General features: G+C 40.0%; 1 long non-coding RNA gene across 3 annotated transcripts in view; it reads left to right on the forward strand.

Moving 5' to 3' along the window:
- Positions 1–15,613, forward strand: part of LOC133479998 (uncharacterized) — a 107,394-nt gene that overhangs the window by 41,064 nt on the left and 50,717 nt on the right. The window lies entirely within an intron of this gene.

The following is a 15,613-nucleotide window of genomic DNA, read 5'->3' on the forward strand; positions in this document are numbered from 1 at the left end:
TGGCTGTGCCAAATGGCAGCATAGTTACATGTGCACAGTCTGCAGCATCGGAGTATGTCAGGAAGAATGTGAATGGCTGGGAACAAGTGAAGTCTTGGCACTGTCACCAGGTCAGCTTGAAGCCCTCTCATAGCCCAGCCCTCGGGACCAGGTGTTCCCTGCATTCAGAAGATACGCTTATTCATAGACTGCTTCCACTGGAGTATTAAAACTAGAAATTTGCAAGTGAATGCTGATATAATCCTGGAAATATATGTCTCCATTAAAAAGTATCCCATTTAAAGGAACAAGACAGTCTTTGTGTGAGGCCTTTATGTATATTTATTAAGGCACTAAAAGGGATTTAGCAGGGGTGGGGGGGTAGGGGGTAGCAGGGCAGACTTTCCAACTGTTTACATGTTAATTTCAAACTTAACAGCCCTTGTCCTAGAACTATTTATACACCAAATGCAAATTGATTTTTTTCCCTCCTTTTGTTATGGCGTTTTCTGGACACTTGACTGTTGAGAAAAAATGCAAATGCACATGGATGGAAAGTTGGGAGAATTCTTGGATTTAAGTGGATGGGTGCACATATTTTGTGCATCGAGTCTGTAGTACGGAGAACAGCAGATTTTCCAGTTTGTTTTAGCAGGTGTCAATTTCAGGCCCCCACACAGCAACTTTTCTGAAGTCTCAAAATTTTCACAAGGAGAGTTTCTTTGGTAATAGAAATTATATTTTTGTATTATTGGGAGAAGACAATGCATTTTTAAAAATAAGCTGTTCTTGTGAAAATACAAAAAGAACACTGTCCATGACAGTGTGTAGTCCCTCCATCCATCCATCCATCCATTTTCTGAGCCGCTTCTCCTCACTAGGGTCGCGGGCGTGCTGGAGCCTATCCCAGCTATCATCGGGTAGGAGGCGGGGTACACCCTGAACTGGTTGCCAGCCAATCGCAGGGCACATACAAACAAACAACCATTCGCACTCACATTCACACCTACGGGCAATTTAGAGTTGTCAATTAACCTACCATGCATGTTTTGGGGATTGGGAGGAAACCGGAGTGCCCGGAGAAAACCCACACAGGCACGGGGAGAACATGCAAATTCCACACAGGTGGGGCCGGGGATCGAACCCCGCTCCTCAAAACTGTGAGGCAGACGCTCTAATCAGTCGAGCCAGGAGGTAGGCTATATGTGTTTGGCGATGAGTCCGCAGCCTGCTCCACATGGATAGATCTGCACACCAAGATCACCAAGGGAGATTCTGTTTCGCTTTGTGATGGTCAAGTATTGATTCCTTGACTCAAAATTATGCTTTTTATGGGGGCTCACTTTTCTCTTCAGACTGGCTGCTCGAGAACAAGTAGCGACTCGCCTTACGACAACACTTTAGCGACGCTCCACCGTCCTCGGCATTGGCCCCTCTGTATGAGGGCTGAGTGAGACATTTGCATAAAACAGGGCCAACCCCTCAAAACTGACTAATCTAAGAGATAATCGAAAAATAGCATGTTTAAATTGTCTTTCCCTGCCAGAAAATGTGTCAAAATGTATATTTTTTAGAACTCCCCTGATCGTCTGGGATTTTTAACACTTTCAAAATCACTTAAAGATCAAAGGTACAATTTAAAATTTAGTGCTGTTCCTGCTGGTGCTCACCCCAGTTACCTGGGACATCTCGAGTGCAATATGATATGACATGTGTAATGTTACTGTTTTGATAGTAGATGTTAAAACAAAAAGTTTGCCAACAATTATATGAAAATACAGACCAAAAAATTCTTTCACATAGCTTATGTTCTTAAAACCGCAGAAAAATGTGAAGATTTGCAAAAAATAGACATTACCCCTAATAATATATTTCTTCTATCATTTAATCCCCAAATTACGCCTTAACTATTAAAACACACTCTACACACAAAGATGAATAGATATACATACTGAAACTCATTTTAAATCCAGAGTACTTATAACATTGAAGAACCAACATTTTTTAAGTGATGATTATAATATTTAGCATAAATCAAATACGGAAACAAATGAAAAATAGATATGGAAACTATGGGGGAAAGAACATACAGTACTTGTTTCCACAAAGTGATAAAATTCAAATCCGAGTACTTTATATTCCAGTGAGGCTAATCTGCTATTTATTTAGATGTTTCACTCATTATGTTAAGGTTTGGTTGAAATTCTGCAGATATTGTTCAAACAAACAACTGACATCATTTCAGCACTATCCTATTTTAAGGAGTTGTTATCCCCATGTCATTAAGTAATGGTACTCCAGTATCTTTTCAGTAAGCATGCATATGTTTGACCTTCCTCAAGACAAAGAAGAACGCAATGTGATGTGACTAGGACACCAATTAAGTATGCAATCACTACTTTCACATACAATCAATCAATCAAACGTCAGTGCAATTCTCTTATGTTGTAAACATGTTTGTTGAAAGGATAAAAACACTCAAGTTTGGAAGGAAAGTAAGTGTTTATTTGCCACAACCATTTTCATTTAAGTGGTGCAAAAGCCCTTGTTTGAAACTAAGTACATTTCAACATGATCAGAAGAAGCAATCTGCAAAGATGTGTTATGCTTTATGGACACTTTGGGTTTTATAGATGTTTTTCTATTAATCGCCATTAAAAAAAAAAAACATGAATATGCATTGCATGTCATCACTGAAATTTCTCAGTCTAATTATGATGCTAATATCACCACTCCAAACAAAGAACATTTGCAAATCATCTTGTTTACAAAAGCGGAAAAGTACAGCGGCATTATCCTCGCTGCAAGACTGTTGGGCAGAGGGCAAGGTCTACAAAGAGGTTGCATCACTCTGCTAACACGATCACCTGAATTGTGAACGTTCCATTGTGCTAAAATATCATAAATTGGCACATGAACATACCACCCCCCTTCCAGCAAGGGCCAAAATTATTATTTATGTGGCTGCAAAGAGACAATTAGTCATATTCGCATGCTGAAATTAATTGGCAGACATGCGGGGGATGAAGAGGGAGAACAAAGACAGCTTTGTCTCACTTCTTTTCCATCTGACAGGGATAATTAAATATATGAAATAGGAATTCCTCACTGGGGGTCCTGTTGACAATGTTATTTTGTGTCTTGTTCCTCTTCGCCTTTTTCCCCTCTTTTGTGTTCCTATTTATGCTAATGTGGACTCTGTTCTTTTTTTTTTTGTCCTGAATGCTGAAAGCACTCCTTACTTTTTTTCTTCACTGCTCCCCTTTCCATACGATCACTTATCTGTCGTGCACATTACTGCGTTGAACTGTTTTCAGTTTTGTCTGCATTGTAGCTCTATATTAAAAGCCTGTGTGGAGTTTGCATGTTCTCCCCATGCCTGCGTGGGTTTTCTCCGGGCACTCCGGTTTCCTCCCACATCCCAAAAACATGCATTGTAAGTTAATTGACAACTCTACATTGTCCGTAGGTGTGAATGTGAGTGCGAATGGTTGTTTGTTTGTATGTGCCCTGCGATTGGCTGGCAACCAGTTCAGGGTGTACCCCACCTCCTGCCCGATGATAGCTGGGATAGGCTCCAGCACGCCTGCGACCCGAGTGAGGAGAAGCGGCTCAGAAAATGGATGGATGGATGGATGACAGTAAGACAACGGCACGGTGGACACCTGGTTAGCATGTCTGCCTCACAGTTCTGAGGACCCAGGTTCAAATCCGGCCTCACCTTTGTGGAGTTTGCATGTTCTCCCCGTGCCTGCGTGGGTTTTCTCCAGGTACTCCGGTTTCCTCCTACATCCCAAAAACATGCATGGTAGGTTAAATGTAGATTCTAAATGTGAGTGCAAATGGTTGTTTGTTTAAATGTGCCCTGCGATTGGCTGGCGACGAGTTCAGGGTGTACCCCGCCTCCTGCCCAAAGTCAGCTGGGATGGGCTCCAGCACGCCCGCGACCCTAGTGAGGGTAAGTGGTACAGAAGATGAATGACTGAATGATAGCAAGACTCCACATCGAAGGATCTGGTACATTGTAATGAACGCTTGGCCACCCCAAGAAGCTTTGATATCACCAAGGACCAATCAAAGCCAAGCTGTTTTCCGTATTTAAGAATGAGAATAACAGCAATCCAATCAGAGCAAAGCTTATTTACGTATTGAATATTAATGAAAAATCTTAAATGCCAGCGGGAAAAGGCTAACTAGAATATCTTAAAAAAACGGCATCCTGGCTATTTTCATCCAAAATTATCCAGGAAGATTATTTAAAAAAAAAAAAAAAAAAGGAAATGAAAAAATGTTGCAATGGGATCGTTCAGGCATTTCTGCAAAATTTCCTCTCTACAAATATCATTATTCAGTTGCCTGAGAGTCGAGGGAGCCCTTTAAATCTCTCACAAACTCACTGCTCTTATGCAGTCTTTTTAACTACAATTCATAAGGGACTAAAACAGAATATTTGCGTAACTTATTTCTTATGTATTTATTTATTATTTGCATGCTTTTATTTTTGTTGTATTATTTAATCTGATATATAAATCAAAGTTTCTTGCTTTTTAAATTACAAAATTAAAGCTCTAGAAATCTATCCTCCATCATTGGACTCCTTCGTGTCATGTGAAACCCGTTCCCAGTTTCACAGGGGAACATCTGATCAAAGAACATTGTGGTTGGAGTGGAATTATGGGTTATGTCACCTTTCACCACAAAAGTAGAATGGGGCCTCTCGTTGTGTTCCCCTTACATGAGAAACCACCTCTGTCATGTTTCTCACAACTGAGAAAATTGTAAGTGACACATGTTACAGTAAAATCACTCAAATAGGTTCATTTCAGTTCTAATCATGCACATGTTCCTAAATAGAACTTTCCCCCTGTAAATGTAGGCTGTGTTATTCTTTGTGTTTATTTTTCCTACAAGTTTTCTTTTAAAAAACATATGCTACTAAATGCAACTTTGACTTCTTGTTTTGTTTAATATTTTGAAAAAAGGTAACAGAAATGTTTGTTGAATACAAAGAAAATCTAATAATATGCTGAGATAGCTTTATTAATTTATATATTTTTTTGCAGATACTAATCAAGCAATTTAAGATAACAACTTCGAACTCAGAAAGTACAGTAAATGCCTTGCGACTACAGTACATTTAAACTTACTTACATCTCAACTAAGTTTTGTTGCTTTCTAAACACTAACTTATTCATACCAGAAGAGCCTCATGTCTAATGTTTGCCACATTTCTTCTTGAGAGTACATCTAATTGCCCAATCTTATTTGATGGTGCCAGTGTTCCCAGATCCCAGCAGCCTCTAGGGCTATACAGACATGAAGTATCCTCTCAAACACTGGGGTAGTACAGTAATAGCTGGACCATCAGGGAGCCAGATGAAAGGACAGGGAAATGGTGCCAGCAGCCCCAAAAGGATTCACTGTTGTGAAAAGAGTGTTTCACCTTTCTGATAAGCTGTGTTGTCCAACTGTAGTTTTCACAAAGCAACAGGACTACAGTATGTAGGATTTGTCCACCGCCACATCCATTTCTAGGAGGTTAAATCACTCATTCATTCATTTTCTACCGCATATCCTGTAGGGGCCCACGGGTGAGATAGAGCCTATCCCAACTGACTTTTGGTGAAAGTGGTAGTCACCCTGGATTGATCCCCCATCAGATGTTTCACCTTTAAAGTCGAACAATAGTTGACGCTTTTTTTTCCTTTTTGAGCACTCCTTCAACTACTCCTCTTGTTGCGAGTAAAATGTATTGTTCTTCAAGCTTCTTTTTCTTCTTCAACTAAGCCTATAGTTTTCTGATCAAAAATGTCGTTTATCTGTTATTGTGGGTCAGACTGCTTGATATGTGTTCCTTGACAAATCCAATACCAATCTTTACACTTTTGGGGCAAAGGTCTGCTATTGCCATCACCTGCGAGAGCAACATCATCATACACTCTTGCAGGTGTGCAATTCCTGCTTCCAACTACAGGGGTTTTCTGCCTCACCCCAATGTGTAGTAAAATCATAGTATAGTATGAGCATTACCACACCCTTGTCTATTTATTTTGAGTTTTAGTTAGCCAGCGTATGCTCCCTCGTCCCTGTTTGGCTGTATACCTTATGATATTGTTGTGGTATCCTTTCCTTTGCTTGGTCTTTTCTGGTATTACATCCATGCTCATGCTGTGTGTTTCAGTCTTTAATACCTAACCTATTTTCCATTTGTTTGCCAGTCTGATTGTGACTGTTTGTGAAGACATTTACATTTTTATTGCATTTTTCTCAGTTGCCTTTTTAAGTCTTCTCTCCACTGAGACATTGTCGTATTTGTTGTCAGCTTCATACCTTTTGCAACTTTAAACTCCCCTCACCACTAGTTAGATTGATTGACAAAGCTCAACAAATTCCTATCTGAATTTGTATTATTATTATTTATTTATTTTAGACCCTTCTTCTCTTTTAGAATTATATTTGTTAACCCTAACCCAATATATAATAAACTGTTATGGAGTATGTTATTATATATTATTATTATATTATGTAGGAGAGCAGCCTTCCTTGTTTCCATTCATCCATTTTCTGAATTGTTTAACTTCATTAGAGTCATGGGAGACCTGGAGCCTATCCTCCCTGACTTCGGGCGAGAGAGAACATCTTGTATTGGTCGCTAGTCAATCACACGGCACATCTATCTATCCATTTTCTGGACTGCTTATCCTCACTAGGGTCACAAGTTTGCTGGAGCCTATACCAGCTATCTTTGGGCGAGAGGCAGTGTACACCCTGAACTGGTCGCCAGTCAATTGCAGGGCACATATAAACAAACAACCATTCACACTCACATTCACACCTACGGGCAATTTAGAGTCTTCGATCAACCTACCTCGCATGTTTTTGGGATGTGGGAGGAAACCGGAGCACCCGGAGAAAAGCCCAGCAAGCACAGGAAGCACATGGAAACTACACACAGGAAGGCAGGAAACTCAGAAATGTTAGGCGGATGTACTAACCAGTCGGCCACTGTGCCACCCCCTCCATTGTTTTCTTATGGTCAAACGTAAAATCACGAATCAGAAATTAATGTTGTGCAATTTGAGCATCATGTACAATCGAGTAATTGTGCACATTTGATTTTTGTGCACTCAATCACAATCTACAATTTAGTGATTTATCTGCACTAAGCACTTCATCTGTACGAAGCACTTCATCTGTACTTCATCTATTCTCGCTTGTTGTTTAGCGCTTACGTATCGTTCTGTTGTTCAGGCAACTAAAATCATGAATGAATCGTCAGAATTACAGAATTAAGTTACGAAATGTACTATTTTTGGGCAAAATGTATAAAATGTCAATGTCTTCCATTTGAGGTCTTAAAGGTCCTACGTCATCATTTTTAAAATATAATCTTTGATATCCTTTCATCAGTTCTGATAAGATAATTTGGGTTGAAAATACCCAAAATGTCCTTTTTCAAGCTATTGTAGTTGGTCCTTTTACGCCTGGCATTAGAAACTGATGGATTTCTAATTAATATTAAAGATGTAAAAAAGGCCCCTCCTGGAGCCGTCACCTTCTCGTGGTGGAGGGTTTGTGTGTCCCAATGATTCTAGGAGCTAAGTTGTCTGGGGCTTCACGCCCCTGGTAGGGTTACCCATGGCAAACAGGTCCGAGGTGAGGGACCAGACAAAGCATGGCAAAAGACCCCTATGATAAATATTATAAATGGATTTTGGTTTCCTTTGCCCGGACGCGGGTCACCGGGCCCCCCTCTGAGCCAGGCCTGGAGCTGGGGCTTGAAGGTGAGCGCCTAGTGGGCGGGCCTGCACCCATGGGGTAACGTGGGTCCCCCTTCCCATGGGCTCACCACGTCAGGGAGGGGCCATAGGGGTCGGGTGCAGTGTGAGCTTGGCAGTGGCCGAAGACAGGAACGTTCACGATCCGGACCCCGGCTACAGAAGCTGAGTATAGGGACATGGAATGTCACCTCTCTGGCAGGGAAGGAGCCCGAGCTGGTGTGTGAGGTTGAGAAGTTCCGACTGTATATAGTCAGGCTCGTCTCCACACATGGCTTGGGCTCTGGTATCAGTCCTCTTGAGAGGGGTTGGACTCTCTTCCACTCTGGAGTTGCCCACGGTGAGAAGCGCTGAGTAGGCGTGAGTATAATTATTGCCCCCCGGCTCGGCACCTGTACATTGGGGTTAACTCCGGTCGACAAGAGGGTAGCCTCCCTCTGCCTTCGGGTGGGTGGACGGGTCCAGACTGTTGTTTGTGCAAACAGCAGTTCAGAGGACCCACCCTTTTTGGAGTCCTTGGAGGGGATGCTGGAGAGCGCTCCCGCTAGGGACTCTATCATTCTGCTGGGGGTGCTGGAGCGGAAGGTCCATCTGGAAGTCGAATCTCAGATTCAGGAGGAACAGTATGGTTTTTGTCCTGGCCGTGGAACAGTGGACCAGCTCTACACCCTCGGCAGGGTCCTCTAGGGTGCATGGGAGTTCACCCAACCAGTCTACATGTGTTTTGTGGACTTGGAGAAGGCGTTCGACCATGTCTCTCGGGGAGTCCTGTGGGGGGTGCTTCGGGTGTAGTAGAGGTCCCTGTATGACCAGTGTCAGAGTTTGGTCCGCATTGCCGGCAGTAAGTCAGACTCGTTTCCGGTGAGAGTTGGACTCTGCCAAGGCTGCCCTTTGTCACCGATTCTGTTCATAACTTTTATGGACAGAATTTCTAAGCGCAGCCAAGGCGTAGATGGATCCGGTTTGGTGGCCTCAGTATTGCATCTCTGCTTTTTGCTGATGATGTGGTTCTGTTGGCTTCATTAAGCCGTGATCTACAACTCTCACTGAAGCAGCTCGCAGTCGAGAGTGAAGCGGCTGGGATGATACCATGGTCCTCAGTCAGAAAATGATGACGTGCCCTCTCCAGGTCGGGATGAGATGCTGCCCCAAGTGGAGGATTTCAAGTATCTTGGGGTAGTGTTCACGAGTGAGGAAAGAATGGCTCGAGAGATCCACAGGCGAATCGGTGCAGCATCTGCAGTGATGCGGACTTTGTATCGGTAGGTTGTGGTGAAGAAGGAGCTAAGCCGAAAGGCGAAGCTTTCAATTTATGATCGATCTATGTTCCTACCCTCACCTATGGTCACGAGCTGTGGGTCGTGACCAAAAGAACAAGAGAGGCTCAGAGTAGAAAAAGTTTTTGTTTGTAATGTTTGTTGCACAACCTTTTGAGGCAAAAAACTACATTGATTTATGTAACTCCTACTGATAATCTTACACCTGTCGACGGGTATTTTGGTCAACTCCTCGTGAGCAAACTGCTCTAGCTGTGTCAAATTTGAAGTGTGCTTCTCCAGACTGCATGTTTCAGCTTCTTCCACAAATGTTTAATCGGATGGAAATCGGGTCTCAGAGGAGGCCACAGAAGAATATGATGTTTTCTTCTTAGTCATTCTTTGTTGTTTTTAGCTGTGTGTTTCAGTTTAGTTTAGTTTTAGGTTTTTATCCTTTTTGGAGGATCCAGTACCTGTGGCCAAGACCAAGCTTTCTTGCAGCACATTTTGCTCCAGAATGCCTTGATATCCTTGAGATAGCATTGTACCCATACTCAAAACTCTATGTTTCACAGTAGGTACAGTTTATTTTTCTTTTGTACTGTATGCTGCAATTTTGTGTCTGTAAACAAAGCTGATGTGACATGCCGAAAAGTTCATTTTTGTCTCATCTGTTCAAACAATATTTTCCCAGAAGCATTGTGGCTTGTCTATATGCATTATGGAAAATTGCAAATAGCAAAGTTATTTCAGTGACTATTGTGGGTTTCTCTTTTTTTAACAAAAGGTCACCAACAGTTTGTGTCAGGATAGAAGTAACTGCAGCCTAAGAAAGGAAAATGCATACCTGATGATCCAAATACTGTATATAGTACTGTATGTCCGTTCCATATGCATGTGGACTTTTATGGTAATGGAGGTAGCGATAACCTACGTAGTCAGAGTTTTGAATGGTTGTTTACTTTAGGTATCTATTTTTATTGTACTTGCAGCTGTACATGTTGTTTCATAAGGCTGCAGCAGTAATTATTTGTGCTTGTTTCTGCCCAAATAATATAAATTGCTTGCACACATGTCAGCTTTTTCTTCCATATTCAACCACAGTGAATCGTGTCTTTGTGCATGGTTCAAGTCATAAACAAGTGAGAAAGTTCATCGTTACGCTAGTGGGGCACCTCACTAAAACGCTCCAGTGACAGAAAATGAAAAGCAGTAATTCCTCTTGTGAAGTGAAGTCTGACTTGTCAGAGTAAAGCACTTCCTATCCTTTTGTTCACATCTCAAAGGGAATTAAAGGGGAGAGAGTTAGATATGGCTGTTAATAAGACCACCGAGGGCTGGCCAGAATGTCAGCCTGGATAAAACCATGACAATTATAGTAAAAATGATCAAGATATTTGATTATAAGTCCTTTACTTACTCATTAGTTTAATGCAATGGTCATGCTGTGAATATGATCAAAATAAACATAATAAAAGACATCGGCGTAACCATAACTCCATGCGACACCTTTCAGTTTACGAAGGAAAATGCATACTTTCTCTGTACAGGTTAACAAAAAGGAAACAGAGGGTTGGCTTGAGAGCTGCAGGGTTATGGTGGGTGCATGGAGATCAATGGGCTAATAAAACCGATCGATGGAATGAAACCACGGGAAAAAAAGTGAAGTCATTAATTTGCAGAGACAGGATGATCCCACCAACCACATGCATTGATTAGAAATGAGGTCTTTGGAGAACCTTCGGGGGGTATCATATTAGTAGAAGGACACAATGGATGAGGTGGGCGGGGGTTGGGGCTTTGTGCTGTACCAGTGCGGGGAAATAGGTTAACTGCTGGATCAATGGTATCTCCATAACTCCCGAATAGCCTGGTGATGTGTTTGCTCTCCATTGCACTGTCACCACAATACAATGCAGGTGTGATTATTTTTTTCTCTCTGCTTATTTGCACACTCAAATCAATATTTTCAAGCAAAGTGTACTCAAGCATGATTATGATATTGAATACATCATCGAGTACAAAAAGGTCTACAAATAAGGTCAGAGGTGAGGGCTAATGTTCTATTTTTATCAATATCATTATTGTTAATCATGATTTCTAATCAATATTATTGGGATGAGTTATATACACAGAGGCCTGTTATGTGGGACTGTGTAGGTTGAAGTGGATACATATACTGTATATAATATACTCAAATCTATCTACCACCAACCACAAAGGTGTGTCATATGACCTCATATGTGGCCAACAGGTGAAAATTCATAGTAGAGTAAGTCTGTTTTTACTAAGTTGTCTTATTTACATGACTCAATTGGACAGCAACCCTTCTGATTTAGGTCTTCAAAACAGAGCAGATGGACATCTCTCAAGTGTCCGATGGGTCAGTTCTTCCAATCTGCAGACACAGCATAGCTTTTCTCCAGCCATTTGTGTGAAAGAGAGAGAAGAAAAGGTGATGGGAGATTGACGACTTAAATACTTCATCAATCAATGCTGTAGTCGATGTGTTGTTTGGTGATTGGTCGAGAATTCAGGCAATCCATCTTTCCTACCAGCAACTGGCATTCTGGATTCCCCTCATGTTCGCAATGTATTGCTTTTATTTTTTATTTACAGGGTTAACCCAAGCTCTAGAAAGTGTGAGTGAATGTGTGTGTGTGCGTGTGTGTGTTTGTGTGTGGGAATGAGTGAGTGACAGAGAGAGAGAGAGAGAGAGAGAGAGAGAGAGAGAGAGAGAGAGAGAGAGAGAGCATTGAGTATGTGTTATGGTGGGCTAGTCAGTGCAAGCCCTTCACTTGCTATTAGAGTTTATTAGACATGTTTGCTGCAGCATTCTATTTCAGTAAAACAGCCACTTCACCGTAAAAAATACTGTTTATCATACCATCATACTAATAATATGCAAAAAAATCATTATCAAAAATAATGACCATGAAGTTATAAGATGTGATGAGATGGCAAAGGCATGCAGATCATTTATTAGAATACAGTACATGTATGTATTGTGTTAATAATAAAAGAAAAAAAATAGATAAGTAGAGGGTCAACTATGGCAGTAATAGTATGCTCAAGAAACAATCAATAAAAGGTATAGTTATATTCTATCTTGAATTCATTAAATTTACAATTTAAAGTCATGTAATACATAAAGATGGGGATGTACGTATGTGTGTTTAATGTACAGTATATGTGTATAGTTATGAATGTGCGTATTTATATATGTGGAGATAGTACATATATAGTACTGTATGTATGTATGTATTTTAGTTTGCACTTCTTGATGGATAATTTACCTTAGGTATTGGTATAGGGGTAGGATTTAAATAAATTTTATCGTGTGGGATTATATTTACATTTTTGCATTTCTTTGGGGTGTTTGTTCTGCCTGTTTAAAATAAATGTTCAATCAATAAATCAATTAATTGATCAATCTATCATCAAGAACAACAATGCATGATGATAATATTATTAGATTGTGTTGTACCTGTAAATATATATATATATATATATATATATATAATATATAATATATATATATATATATATACATATATATATATAAAAATATATATATAACTTGTAGTATTTCCTGCAAGAGCTTGATTGTATACAATACCTACTTATAAAGTTAGACTTTCTATAATCTTTATTATTATTTCAATATTAAGTTTGTATTTATATCAAATGTTAATAAAAAATAATAATAAAATAATAAGCGTTAATAATAATTTTGTTTTGAAAATAAACATATGACCGTAAATGAATTTTTTTTAAACGTAAGCGAAAAAAACAAAGACGTAAGCAAAAAACAAAAAAAAACAAAAAACTGAAACGTAAGCGAAAAAAAAAACAGAAACGCAAACATTGTCATCGCGTTTGCGATTTAAAAAGTTTTGTGTGAATCTTTTGGGCACAAATCTGATTCCATACTGTCTCCCCTTTAAAAGAGCTCTTGAAACTTTCATTTTACTTTGAACAGTGCTGGACAAAGATGTCATATTCATACACTATGTCAATGGCTCAGCTACAGCTGCATCTTCAATACAAAATAAAGTTAAGTGAGGCGAAATACACTTTGTCAAATCAAGGCAGAGATCAGAATCAATTGTTTCTTGAATTTGAGTGCACTGTATACACGATGCGGCATGATTTCTGACATTGCAATTTCTCTGTATCTACATTGAGTCCAATTCTTATTTTTTTCTACATCTAGACATCCTGACCTAAATAAGGCTATAGTAATGCTGAAGCCCCCGAGTTTTGCTTAATTATAATACATCCTTTTTGTGCTCTCCTTGGAGTCCAGAGATAGAATAACTCTGCAATGGGGTTAGCTGTATTTAGCTCCTTGAGGAGTCGGCCAATGTTGTGTTAGGCAGCTACTCACAGCTAAATCAACAAAACGCCGCAAAGAGGGAAAGAGAGAAAGAAGCAGCGAGGGAGTACCATTTGGAAGGGGAAAAAAAATATCTGGGCGAGGTGGGGGGGGTTCCGACATTGTGTAAATCCTCATCTTTTCACTCTGAGTGGCATTTTCATGCTAAGCTCTGAGCTTGAACTGAAATCCTCTCACTTATCCTTGAATCCAAGATGAAATACTGTCACATGTACTGTGATCCAGGGAATTTGTTGAAAGACTGGCAGTCCAGGCATGAGAGCTGAATGAGTGACTGATGCAGAGTCACAAGTGTGTCTCTGATGGAGGAGGAGCTGAGTGGAAAGGGTATTTGAAATGATTTGTTAGCACAATATGTGACTCACGTTTATTTGATGCAGTAATGAGCAAAGCACTTATATCCACTATACCTTATACTGAGTTTTATCATGTTTGAGTAAATTCTAACAGTGAAAATGTCTCTGTATTGGATTGAGAGAGGGATAATAATCTAAATTGGGGTGTGTACAGCTGTTTTGAAAATAATAGCAGTATGTTAAAGTTCAATATCCTTACACAAAAATGCATTGAGAATACAAATTCTAAATCAAAACATGAAAAAACTGTCAAATTTCTTTACATGAAGTGAAGGAAAGAAGGGGCAAACAATAAACAACATTGCAGTATCTACATTTTACTTTAGAAACTCAAACATTTATTGGATACACTTATAAATGAAGTGATGAATTGAAGATTTTGCCTTCCTTTGAATCACTGAGTTAACATTGAGGAGTTTAACCATTGTTTTTGATAAGTGTTTCACATCTGTGTTGCATGGTGTCTTCAAACTTCTGGCACCTGGTATTTCAGCCCAGGACGATTGGAAGACACGCAACAATACTTCTACATGACTATGTGAAGCCAAGCCGTCAACAAGAGGCCGGTTGAAAACCCTCCAAAAAAAAAACAATGTGCTGAAGAGGTTACAATTTGCCATGCCCACTGCCTGGCCTAAGAGAAATATCCAAAAAATTAGTGGAGTGTCATTTTGGGGTCACTGCGAAAGCCTTCTACTGTACACATTTTTTCTCTTTCAATAATGGAATAACAAATTGATTTTAGATTTTATTTTCCCTCCTTGTTCTGATTTTGAATGGACTACGCCATGTTCCCAATGCTGCATCTATGGAAATAAAATTGATATTGAGGATTCACTCACACAACTGTATGTAATGTTATGGGTGTCTCATGTGTGTTGCAGGGGTGTGGGACAGGGATATTTGCAGGGTGTATAGTCCCCTGATCTCTAAATGGCTCTAAGGCATAGGCAGGAAATGGAGTTGTGGCATTTTGTTTTGCATCAGTGCTTTTCTTTATTAAAGGAGGAGCGGAGTCGGCATAGAATAATAATTGGGAAATTGTAAGCTTGCTTTCATTATAATTAGCGAGATCACAGGAAGCAATAATCCAATTATTCTACTTAAAAGCAACTTTCCTCATCTCTATGCAGTGTGTTGCTGGATGAATGCCTGTACCCCACATGGATCTACCGGTAAAAACTGCAAACTCTCACATGTAAACACCAACATGCATCAGTGTGCTCAGACAACTGAACATGCGCTGACATATGACCACCATTTACCACCACCATACGCATACATAGACATATACTCACACATCCCTCAACAACATACAAATATTTGAGTAAGATTTTCTGGTACATTAAGTTTAATGTGTTTGACATTCGTCAGGAGGAAATGCTAGGGAAATGGTGGAGTCTCTGGGCCACGTCTTCCCTCAATCAGGGAACTGCAGGGCTTCATTTTACAACCCAGATGCAAACGGAGACCCTGTCAAAGCTAATTAGTGCTGTTGCAAATGGATGCAGGTCATGGTTTTCAGCAGATTGGTCCACAGAGAGGTCACTGGGGGTCAAACCTTCAGTATGGAATGATATAAACAATCATCTATAGACCACAGACTAATCAATCCCTTTTAACACTATACACTTCCTGGTTGGTTGCTCTCAGAGGTTAGGGGTCAAGGTACAAAAAAGACAACTGAGCAAGTGGGTTTCAGACAGCAGCATATGGTGACCTTTTTTTTCTTCGGCAGAGGTAGCAGTTGACTTAATTACTAGCTCATTTATTAATTTAGTATATTATTTATTTTTAGTTTGTTTATGAGAAATAGACTTTACATTAATCTATGAAATTAATTTA

This window comes from Phyllopteryx taeniolatus, chromosome 6, assembly GCF_024500385.1.
Source record: "Phyllopteryx taeniolatus isolate TA_2022b chromosome 6, UOR_Ptae_1.2, whole genome shotgun sequence".
Lineage (NCBI taxonomy): Eukaryota > Metazoa > Chordata > Actinopteri > Syngnathiformes > Syngnathidae > Phyllopteryx > Phyllopteryx taeniolatus.